The sequence below is a fragment of the Mytilus trossulus genome, unplaced genomic scaffold, assembly GCF_036588685.1.
Source record: "Mytilus trossulus isolate FHL-02 unplaced genomic scaffold, PNRI_Mtr1.1.1.hap1 h1tg000070l__unscaffolded, whole genome shotgun sequence".
In the NCBI taxonomy this organism is placed as follows: Eukaryota; Metazoa; Mollusca; class Bivalvia; order Mytilida; family Mytilidae; genus Mytilus; species Mytilus trossulus.
In genome coordinates this window covers 5,914,461-5,924,554 of record NW_026963294.1, presented here as the reverse complement: position 1 = coordinate 5,924,554, position 10,094 = coordinate 5,914,461, and the positions used below count along the sequence as shown (strand labels likewise).

The window sequence follows — 10,094 nt, the reverse complement described above, 5'->3', positions numbered from 1 at the left end:
ATACAGGTCCTTTCTAAAAGAATATGGAGATTCTTCATTTTAAGATGTATATATAGACACGTTCAAAATCGGATCCAAGGGGGAGTTGAGATGTTGGAACTCAATTTTTTTTACGATCAATGCTTTGTTGGAACATCATCCTTTTCATCCTGGGCTGGATCCACCCGGCCGACCGACGTAGCTGCGTCTTGTGGTAATACACGTGAGTTTGTTTGGTGACTCGTGCTTTTCAATGTACTTTTAGCATTTTAACCCGTCAGGGGTTCATGTTTTTGCAATAAAGTTAATTTTATATACAAGCAATACATTGTGTTCATATCAATAATTCCCTCTCACCTCCAAATTCTTGTTTTTATTATCCATGCATTTCATCTATAATTAAAAATGAGTTATCGGTCTTACACATTTGAAATGTTTGCCACTGGATGCTTGGCGTACTTCACGATTCATCTCACGTTATGCAATTTCAATGTGTGTTAAAAAAAAAAATTGTATTCGGTGATATTAAATCAGAGACTTATTTTCAGATGAAATTAAATATGTAGCTAAAAATCCGGGTGCTGCGAGTGTAACGACTTAGAATTACGTACGGCCTTTCAGGGACCTGGGTTTATCCCAGATATTGTGTAGGACTCGTGTTAATTACTCTTAATATATTTTAATGTAGTGTCTCGTGCAGTTGTATGATTTTAAGGTTTTTTTTATTCTGCCCATCGTGCTTAATTTTCGGCTTCATTACACTTTTATTAATGACTGTTTAACTGCGGTGGTTACTGAAGCCCCTTTTCTTAATTTACACAAAATAGTAAGGAATTTGTGTAATCATTGGCGGATCCAAGGGGGGGTCCGGGGGTTGGAACCCCCCTTTTTTTGGCCGATCAATCCATTTAAATCGGGACATATAGCTGGAACCCCCACCCCTTTTTTGTTCTAGGTTGGGACTCCACTTTTAAATTGCTGGATCCGCCCCTGGTAATACAGAATTCATTTGAATTATGATAAAATTTGTACATGCCATATCATTAAAATGCCATTATATCTATACTCCACTAACAAAAATTAATTTCAATTTATCTACATGTGTACACTATCAATTAAGTTCTTATCGGTACATCAGTCTGACAAAATTGTAAGCTACCTGATGAGACCTGACTTTGATGTTAAATAAATTGACACAACAAAAAATTTCCTTCTAGAGGCTACACTCAAAATTTTATCTCTCTCAAGTATCAAAAATCAACATTATTGAAGACTTGTTAGATAAACTTGTCATAACATGGTTGCCAGCTGTTCTATCTCGCACGTGAATATGTACCGTCTGCTTCAACCCGATGGCGAAATGAAATAACTTTTTAAATATTAATTTACTCGTCATTCGAGTCTAACAAGTAAAATCGAAGATTTTATTTTGATAACGTTTAATGCACCAGCGGATATATTTTCCTTTGTAGACTTTATCAATGAAAACAACCTGAGAAAAAACTTGAATGACAATCAATAACTAATTCTGATTGGTCGTTATTTTTAAAGAGGCGGGGTTTTACGGTACTTGTATCCAGGCAGTAAATAAGGATTTGAACAAGAATAAACTTGTCAGTTTGAACGTGAACAAATGTATAACATGTCCCAAGAAATATAATAAAAACGGAAAATTGGATCATTATTTCATCAGTTGATAGTTTGGATTATATCGAGCAACAGTAAGTTTTTAACATTTTTATACTTACCTGTGTCGTTAATTACTTATTTTTACCTTGAAACTGGGAACAGTATATCTAATATATATATGTTCCTTCTTGAATCATACAAAAAATGAATAATCTATAATTAGACATGATTTAATTTTCCGACAGTTTCGTTTGAAATACGTATTTTTTATAGAGAATATATCTTACAGCAAATGATTATATTCACTCTTTCTTTATATGTTTTGCAAAGATGAAAAATATCTTGCATGAAAATGCATTTGTTAAAGAGGGGGTAGTTAAAGTGTCGCAAGATTTTACGTAAAATAATCTTGATGACTTTTACATGCGATCTCTACTGATCCTGGCAGTTTATAATCAGCTGTCACCAAGACAGATGTAATTGAATTAGCGTTATTTGGTAATTAACCAATTAATTATTTTGACACCTGTTTTAATTACTTTTCAGGTAAACATAACATATAGACGGATATATTTCATTCATTTGGATAAATACAACATGAAGTTGAAAGCTATCTCTGCAATTGTGGTTACATTATTTGCATGTGCTTGTGCACGACCATCTTGCAGTTTCAACCAATATTACAGCGTCAATGAAGCACAGTGCAATAAATGTACGGCATGCCCGATTAACAATATAATACTTGAACCTTGTGGAAAATATACAGACACCCAATGCGGACGTTGGAAAGACTGGACATTCAACTTCAAACAGAAATCCAACATAGAACTAAAGTCTACCGAATCCAAAGTCGAAGAAAGCAACAAAAGTACGGAAAGCTTTGATAGCCACCACTGGTTTACCATAGCAATGGTTCTTTTAGGAATACTTTGTTTTCTGTGTGTCTGCTTTGCTGGTTACGTCATTGTTGCCTGTTTTGTTTGGAAAAGAAAAGACAAAGAAATAATATACAACCCAGGTATGAGAAAGTAACAATTATGAAAAATTAAAGTATGAAAAATTGACGGGCTAAAACAGCGCTAGCTGGGCAGATCAATTTGAAATGAATGTATGTTGTTAAAATAATAGAACGTCATCATTTTTTAACAAATTTAAAGAGCCGTTGACGGACTCATACCGTTTTAGAACTTTTTATGTCAAATATTAAAATTCACACATCTTTTGCTGTCTGATAATTTTTCTTTTATCTTTATTTGACGTCTTATACTCAATTCTCATGATTCTCAACATCACTTGCTTGTACAGTATAGTACTAAGGGAATGTATCAACATTTCAAAGATATTATGTTTGAAAAAAGATTGACTGTCATGCTACTATGTACATGTTCTAAACCCTTTGTGACTATCGAATTATCTAGTTATTTTCTGGATGAATTCTTCAACTATTTTCCTTTGTTTTACACCTAGACTGAGAAACCTTGTGTTTGAGACGATATATACAAATCAATTGTATTATCTTCCTTTTAAAACTACAATATGATATGCTTTCTTTGTCCGTTGTACTCAGTTTCCAAAACCTTCAATATGATATGCTATCTTTGTCCGTTTTTACTTTTCTTTCAACCATTTTATTTCAACCAAAACACAGTTATCCATTGTAGTTACATTGTGTCTTTTGTTTAAATTTTTATAATTGTCATATTTCTCACAAGTCTTTTTTGTTCTGCATAATAATGATCTTTATCATAAACGGTTCTCCTGTTTCAGGCATTCTTTTGTTTAAAACTTAAACTGAAGTTTGACTACACGTTACCGTAACGTATCTGTGGTGTGAAGTATTCTAAAGAATAAATGTGTAACATTCGCCACTGGACGTTAATCGTCCAATACTAAGTTGCAAGAACCGACAATCTTATAATGCACTATACCATTTTGCAGCATCTACGTGCTTTCGACGAACACTTGCCTCTTATATATATATATATAGTCCTCCTGCGTGGGTTATTACTTCTGAATTTGAGGATTTTTTTCACATTTTGTTTGATGTTTAACATTTGATGCTTTCTGCATTGCCCACCAAGATAGGAAGCGTGTTTTAAAGTTGTGCCTTAGGAAACATAGGAGGATATTTTGATGGAAGATTTTTTTTTATTTCTCTTATTTTCTATTTTGAAAATACTGGGACTGAGACTTGCCATATGTTTATAGATACCCTACAAAGATGTCAATTGAAATTTCATCGTGAATGTTTGAGACATGTCAGGACTAGGCAGGGAAACCCTTATCTTAGAATGTTAATTCATAAAGGCCTCATCTTATTTCTTTAAAGTTTCAAGTTTATGTATATTTTACCTACATTTTGTATATCCACCCAATGATTTTGCAAAATTAAACCATTACGTTTTCTACCTACATACTTACGTATATAGATAAAACTCTTATGTAAAGCTATACCTACAAAATAGATACATAATACTATAGAAATTTATTCATTCTTATGCAATTTGAATATCATTTTCAACTTAAGAGGTTTCATAAAAATTCATAAGGTATATATCACTTTGTAATTAAACGCTTGAAAAGTGCCGAATAATAATGTTGTTTTTCAGTATAATTTTCTTCGAAAAGCTATGTTTTACTTATAAGGAAGAATTAAAACTTTTTTACTATATACAAGTTCCTTGTTCAGATACAAAGTCAAATATTATATTTGTCTAATCAATGACCTAGAGAAGGTCATATACATTGTATATAAGAGTTCTGTATATATATATATGCGAACAATTGTCATCTTCATCTTTTAATTTTGAATTTAGAGAGAGTTGACTGGTATATACCCCCCTTTTCTATTGTCCTCTTAACCCCCGCCATTCAATTTGAAAATTGTAAATTCCCAGCAGCATTATTAAACATCCAATTCAATATTTATGACTGTGGAAAAACTCTTAAAAATATGACGGGATGCTCATTTGAAAAGTTATTTTTGTGAGGATCTGTTCTGGAGAGAAATTGGTTTTCTTTGACAGAAAAGGCAAAGCTTAATATTTTCTAAGGCGAATATCAAAGGAAACATTGTTGATCTTGTATCCAATCCGATTTCAATATTTTCTTAAATTTTTAACAATCAATGTTGAAATATGTGGAATTTCTTTATAAATATTTTTAAATGACTCTTTTATTTATAATTTTACAACTTTATGAATGTACCTTTTATTTCCATTCACAATAGTAAAACAAATCAATTTATATTCGGCATACCTTTGCAAGTTGTAACACAAAGGGGCTTTATATTGTCCCTGCTCATACTCACAAAAGATTAAAAACACTTATAGGTAAGAATTTAAAAAGAAGTTATCAAAATTATACATGCAATTAAACCTCCATAAGAAAATAACATATAGAAATTCTTTTCCTCAAACTATGCATGTGCATGACCAGTAAATTGTCAAAAGAAAAGGTAAATTGACACTTGAGAGCTTTGCATATATAATTCAAGATATATGTAAACCACGATATTATCAATGCACGAACGATATTTTCTCACGTTCGCTGTAAGTACATGCATGATTTAAGTGCACAATTTAAAAAAAATCTTTATTATTTTGTAAAAATGACAGTTTTTGCCTTTTTTAATTGAATGTTGTTTGAAACGAGGACGTGAGAATTTTCACACGAAAACTCATTTGTAAAGCAAATTTGTCCTACTAGATTTGTCAATATTGGTCAAACGTGCTAATTTTCCGTGTTAGACCAGTGTCGAGTTTTTGAAATAGCCACAAGGAATGGATGAAAGTTGACCTATGTTAAGTAGATATGGTGTGAACTCCAACAGATTTTGTGCCATTGTTAATTTTTTTTTTTAAGAAAATGACCAAAATTGATTACTGGTTTTAAATGTAAATTACCTTTCGAAGTATACAAATTTACATAAATTATCGACACTCTCGGACCGGCTGTTAGCGCTATTAGCGGGTTCTTCAAATTAGCCTTTGTCCAGCAAGCGTAAAATGAGAACGAGGCAGGTGACCACTTGAGTTTTTCATCTGAAGACATTAAACTCGCCCCTTCTATTTTTGTTTTGATGAGTGAGGTTTATTTTAGGTATTGAAGAATAAATTGTCACTTAAAATTTCCCTTTACGTTTACAATAAGACAGTCCCGACTGAATGAAACCATTTAAGATTGAAAGTAGATTGTCTGATTACCATTTAGCAGTGAAAATAAAAGTTGTTCTTTTCCCGTAAAACCAGATTAAAAATCAGATTAAGTCTTCAGCTGCTCTTGAATCGAGATCATACAACTAAAATAATCTATAAAAATGCACGTTCCTTTACAATTGGGTGAATGTTTATTTTCTTTTTATTGTTATTGTGGGTCAATTTTATATTTGTGGAGAAAAAAACTTGGCACAATTATATAGTTTGCAGACATTGAAAATACTTAAGTTCACAAGACCATTTTAGTTTTTAATCGTCTTTCATATGTACACCAAGTTTAAAGATACGATAGACAATTGAAATAAGGAGATGTATATTCCGACAAAAAAATGAAAATCTGTCCGCCCTATTCGCAACAGCTACTTTCAGACTCGTAAACTTAATCATCGCTCTCTTTATTTTTTAGTGTATGTAGACAGACCGCAACCAGAAGAACCACGATATGTAGAAATGGTGACATCTTCACGTGACAGACTAAAACAGCACGTTCCGTCCCGTATTGATACCGGAAGCTGGTCAACATTCCAAAGCACTTCCGCCTTGCCTCTTCTTCAGTCTCAAAACTCTGAAAATATATATGTGAACTGTATGGATTATCCTACGACTAAAAGTAAAGATACACATGATTATGTTTATTTGGAATCGAACTGAAAAATAGAATCAAACTCGTGCCTTATCTGTGATATAATAACTTAAACTATGGTACGTGCATTCGTGCACGTTCTAAGAAACTTTCTAGTCAGAAAAAAAATGGATTTTGGGAAAGAAAAAAGAATATACATTCCTTTAAAGCCAGTATAAAAAGGAAAAGAAGAAGAAAAACAGCAAACTGTACAGAACGTTTGACAACCTTTCTCTGCATGATAAGGTAAGGAGTTGAATAATTAGCCAATGTCACCTTTTTTCATAAGATGTGGTACGAGTGCCAATAAGATAACTCTTCATCCTAGTCACAATTTGTAAAACATGTAAAAGTAAACCATTATGTTTCATTTGCATGTTGGTATTTTATGAAATCAGCACCGATTTGTCAAATTCAATGAGGAACCATACAATTCAATTCTTTGCATCTACAAAACGGTATGAACATGTGTAACCCGAGTAATTCACCCTCCCCATAATCGATCTCTCCTTCTCAATGAAGTAATCGTATAGATCAGCGGAAAAAACGTGCGACTCAATATCATTCAAGTTGTAAACGAAGGTGAAACCAATTCTTTCACATTTGCATTTACAATTTATGAGAGTTTGCAGTTATTACAAGCATTGCAATCTATTTTTAACTTTTTACTAAAGGAACCTAAATTTTATGTTCAATACGCTAGAGGCCAAATTACTTAATATATCAAATATATGTTCATAAGATTAAAACAAGAAATGTAACTTAAAGGTGCATTTTATGCAAAACATCTATAATATAACAATGTCGGATTTTTTTTGCAATTTCTTATGATTTAATTATTTTATGATTTCAGGATTTTTGAAGTGGAGAAGGAAATGTGCATAACAAGAATATTTTGACTACGTAACCATGAAGTGCCGAATATATACTCAGGAAAAACACACATTGACATTATGGAAATTCTCTCTCATGTCAGATCTATTTCCTTATTTATTTAATATTGACATAATGATATTATTTTATAGTAATTTATTTGTATTTATTTGTTGTTTATTTTGTTGTAAATCAATAAAATTATGAAATGATGTTTTTATTTTCAAATAACTTCGACTATACCCACGTGACTATACCGGTTTGATGGGATGTCCTTCCTTTCTTCCTTTCTATTTTCTTAATTTTTTATGTCCTCTCTGCTACATTAAGTTAACCTTTGTCCGTCTGTCCGTACATATCAAAATTGGTTCCCGTTTTCTTGCCTCAACCAATTTTTATAACACCTATAGGCAATGTTTTTTACCACAAAAAACGGATCGAGTTTGAATTTGGACAGCGTCATTTTTACTGTTCTAGAGTTGCTGCAACACGCCCCTTTATAAATGGAAAACATGCTAAAGTTTTGTTTTCGTTTTCTAACCTAAGTTAGCGTCAACCAAATGTTATTAAACTTAAGTACAATGCTTATTACTAAAAACTCAGATCAATATTACTTACAAGTTCTTGAGTTATATCCCTGTAAAATGTTTTATCTAAGTGGGGGCATTATCTGTGTCCAATGGACACATTCACCATTTATAAGGGCATATATTTTCTCTATAGTCTATAAATGTTGCCTGATATTATCTCTATTTTAAAATGTTAGTACCATATTATTCTCTTTTATGAAATCTTGTATACCATGCCGTATATAGGAGGTGGCAATTAGATTTACTTTTGTCCGTCCGTACATTTTTACAAAAAAACATTGTGTCCGTCCGTACATTTTTACAACAAACATTGTGCCCGTCCGTACATTTTTACAACAGACACAGATCTAGTTTGAATTTTGGTGGCAGTGGCGGATCCAGGGGGAGGGTTCCGGGGGTTGGAACCCCCCTTTTTTTGGACGATCGATGCATTTGAATGGGGACATATAGTTGGACCCCCCCCTTTTGTCCTGGGTTGGACCCCCCTTTTTAAAAAACTGGATCCGCCCCTGTGTGGTGTTGCTGTTCTAGTGTTACGCACCTTTACAAATTAAAAAATGCTGAATTTTTCGTTCCCGCTTTTGCTTTAGGTAGCCTTCAATTAATGTCATGAAACTTAAAGACGACGCTTTTTACCACAAAATACAAAATAAGTTTGAATTTAGGTTAATGGTAGTGTCACTTCTACTGTTCTAAAGTTTATTATGTTCCTTTACAAATGGAAAAAATGCTGAATTTTTCGTTTCCGTGTTCTTGCTAAAGTTTGCCTCAACCATGCACAAATGTCATGACACTTATACACAATAGTTTTAACCACAAAACTGAGATCAAGTACACATTTGTGTGTTGCCACTGGTACTGTTCTTCAGATATTGCAATGTCTCTTTTTAACTTATATGATATGCAAGCCGCATCTGTGTCCCATGGGAACAGTCCCCATTTATTGTAAAGCTATATACAGCCGCAAATGAGACTGGTGTTACCTTTAAACAATGGAAATTGTATCAGAAGTACAGATAACAATACAGTAACTATAAACCAAAAATAGTCTCATTTTGTCGTAATATTTTACTTCTCTAAATAGAATTTGATATGCAACAGCTTTCGGTCACATATATTCAACAAACGTTAAGACGACCAAACCATGTGTGCACACAGGCACTGAATTAATCGTGGGTCTAAGAAGATTCACAGAAACGTTAGATATATAATACTTTACTACAAGAAAAGTTTACCAGCAAAAACTGAAATCCTAGTCGGGAAACGAGAAGGAAAAAAATCCCACAATGACGAATTACCCAAACCAAGAAATCATGAAATGTACATCGTTCATTATCGTACATACCTTGAGGCCATACCTGTAATAAATCCATTAGTAGTCGGCAGAAATCAAAAGTTTATCTTCGACACAACGATAATGGCCTCGTTTATGTTATTTACACCAGTTTCCGTCATTGTTGTGACAGTTAGTAAATATAACCACACAAGTTTATATTGACATTGTGTAATTTGGGGACAAAACAATTAGAAGGAAGGAGGGATTGTTAGTGAATTGTCATTAAATTGGAAAGTTTGACCAGTTATTGCTTTGTTTTTTGAAAATGTCATCTACAAATGTATCTTAAAAAATAGATATCTGTCATTATACACCCATATCTTATATCAATGTACTGTATACTTGTTTCATGGACTTTTGGTACAACACTGCGCCAAAGGTAGACGGTATACTCACTGTATTATGTAACTCATGTACAATTGACCGTCATTATGCTTTGGAATACAGTGAAATAGAAATCAAAACAACACCAATTGTTTTATTGAATATTCTCTATTGCCTGTTATTCACTTATATCAGAGAAATGGAACAGAAAAAAACTCAACACATCTGATTTAAGCTTATATTTTTATCCTTGGCATTGGAGGTGAGATGTATAAAAAAGTAAAATCACAAAAATACCGAACGCCGGAAAAATTTCGAAACGGAAAGTCTATTATCAAATTGCAAAATAAAAAGCTCAAACACATCTAACAAATGGATAACAACTGTCATATCCCTAACTTGGTACAGGCACTTTCTTTAATCTGTAGGAAATGGTAAATTAAAACAAAAAACAAATTAAAAATCTATGAATTTAAAAATCTAACACAAAATTTCAATGAGCAAAATGTTTTTTTTTTTGTTTT

The 10,094-nt window shown here is 32.5% G+C and overlaps 1 long non-coding RNA gene across 1 annotated transcript; it reads left to right on the top strand.

The window, feature by feature from the left end:
- Positions 1 to 1,429: 1,429 nt before the first annotated feature.
- Positions 1,430 to 7,533, top strand: LOC134699490 (uncharacterized). Its single transcript, XR_010103614.1, has 4 exons — positions 1,430 to 1,700; positions 2,155 to 2,626; positions 6,232 to 6,693; positions 7,301 to 7,533. It is a non-coding gene; the product is annotated as an uncharacterized LOC134699490 (long non-coding RNA).
- Positions 7,534 to 10,094: the final 2,561 nt, after the last annotated feature.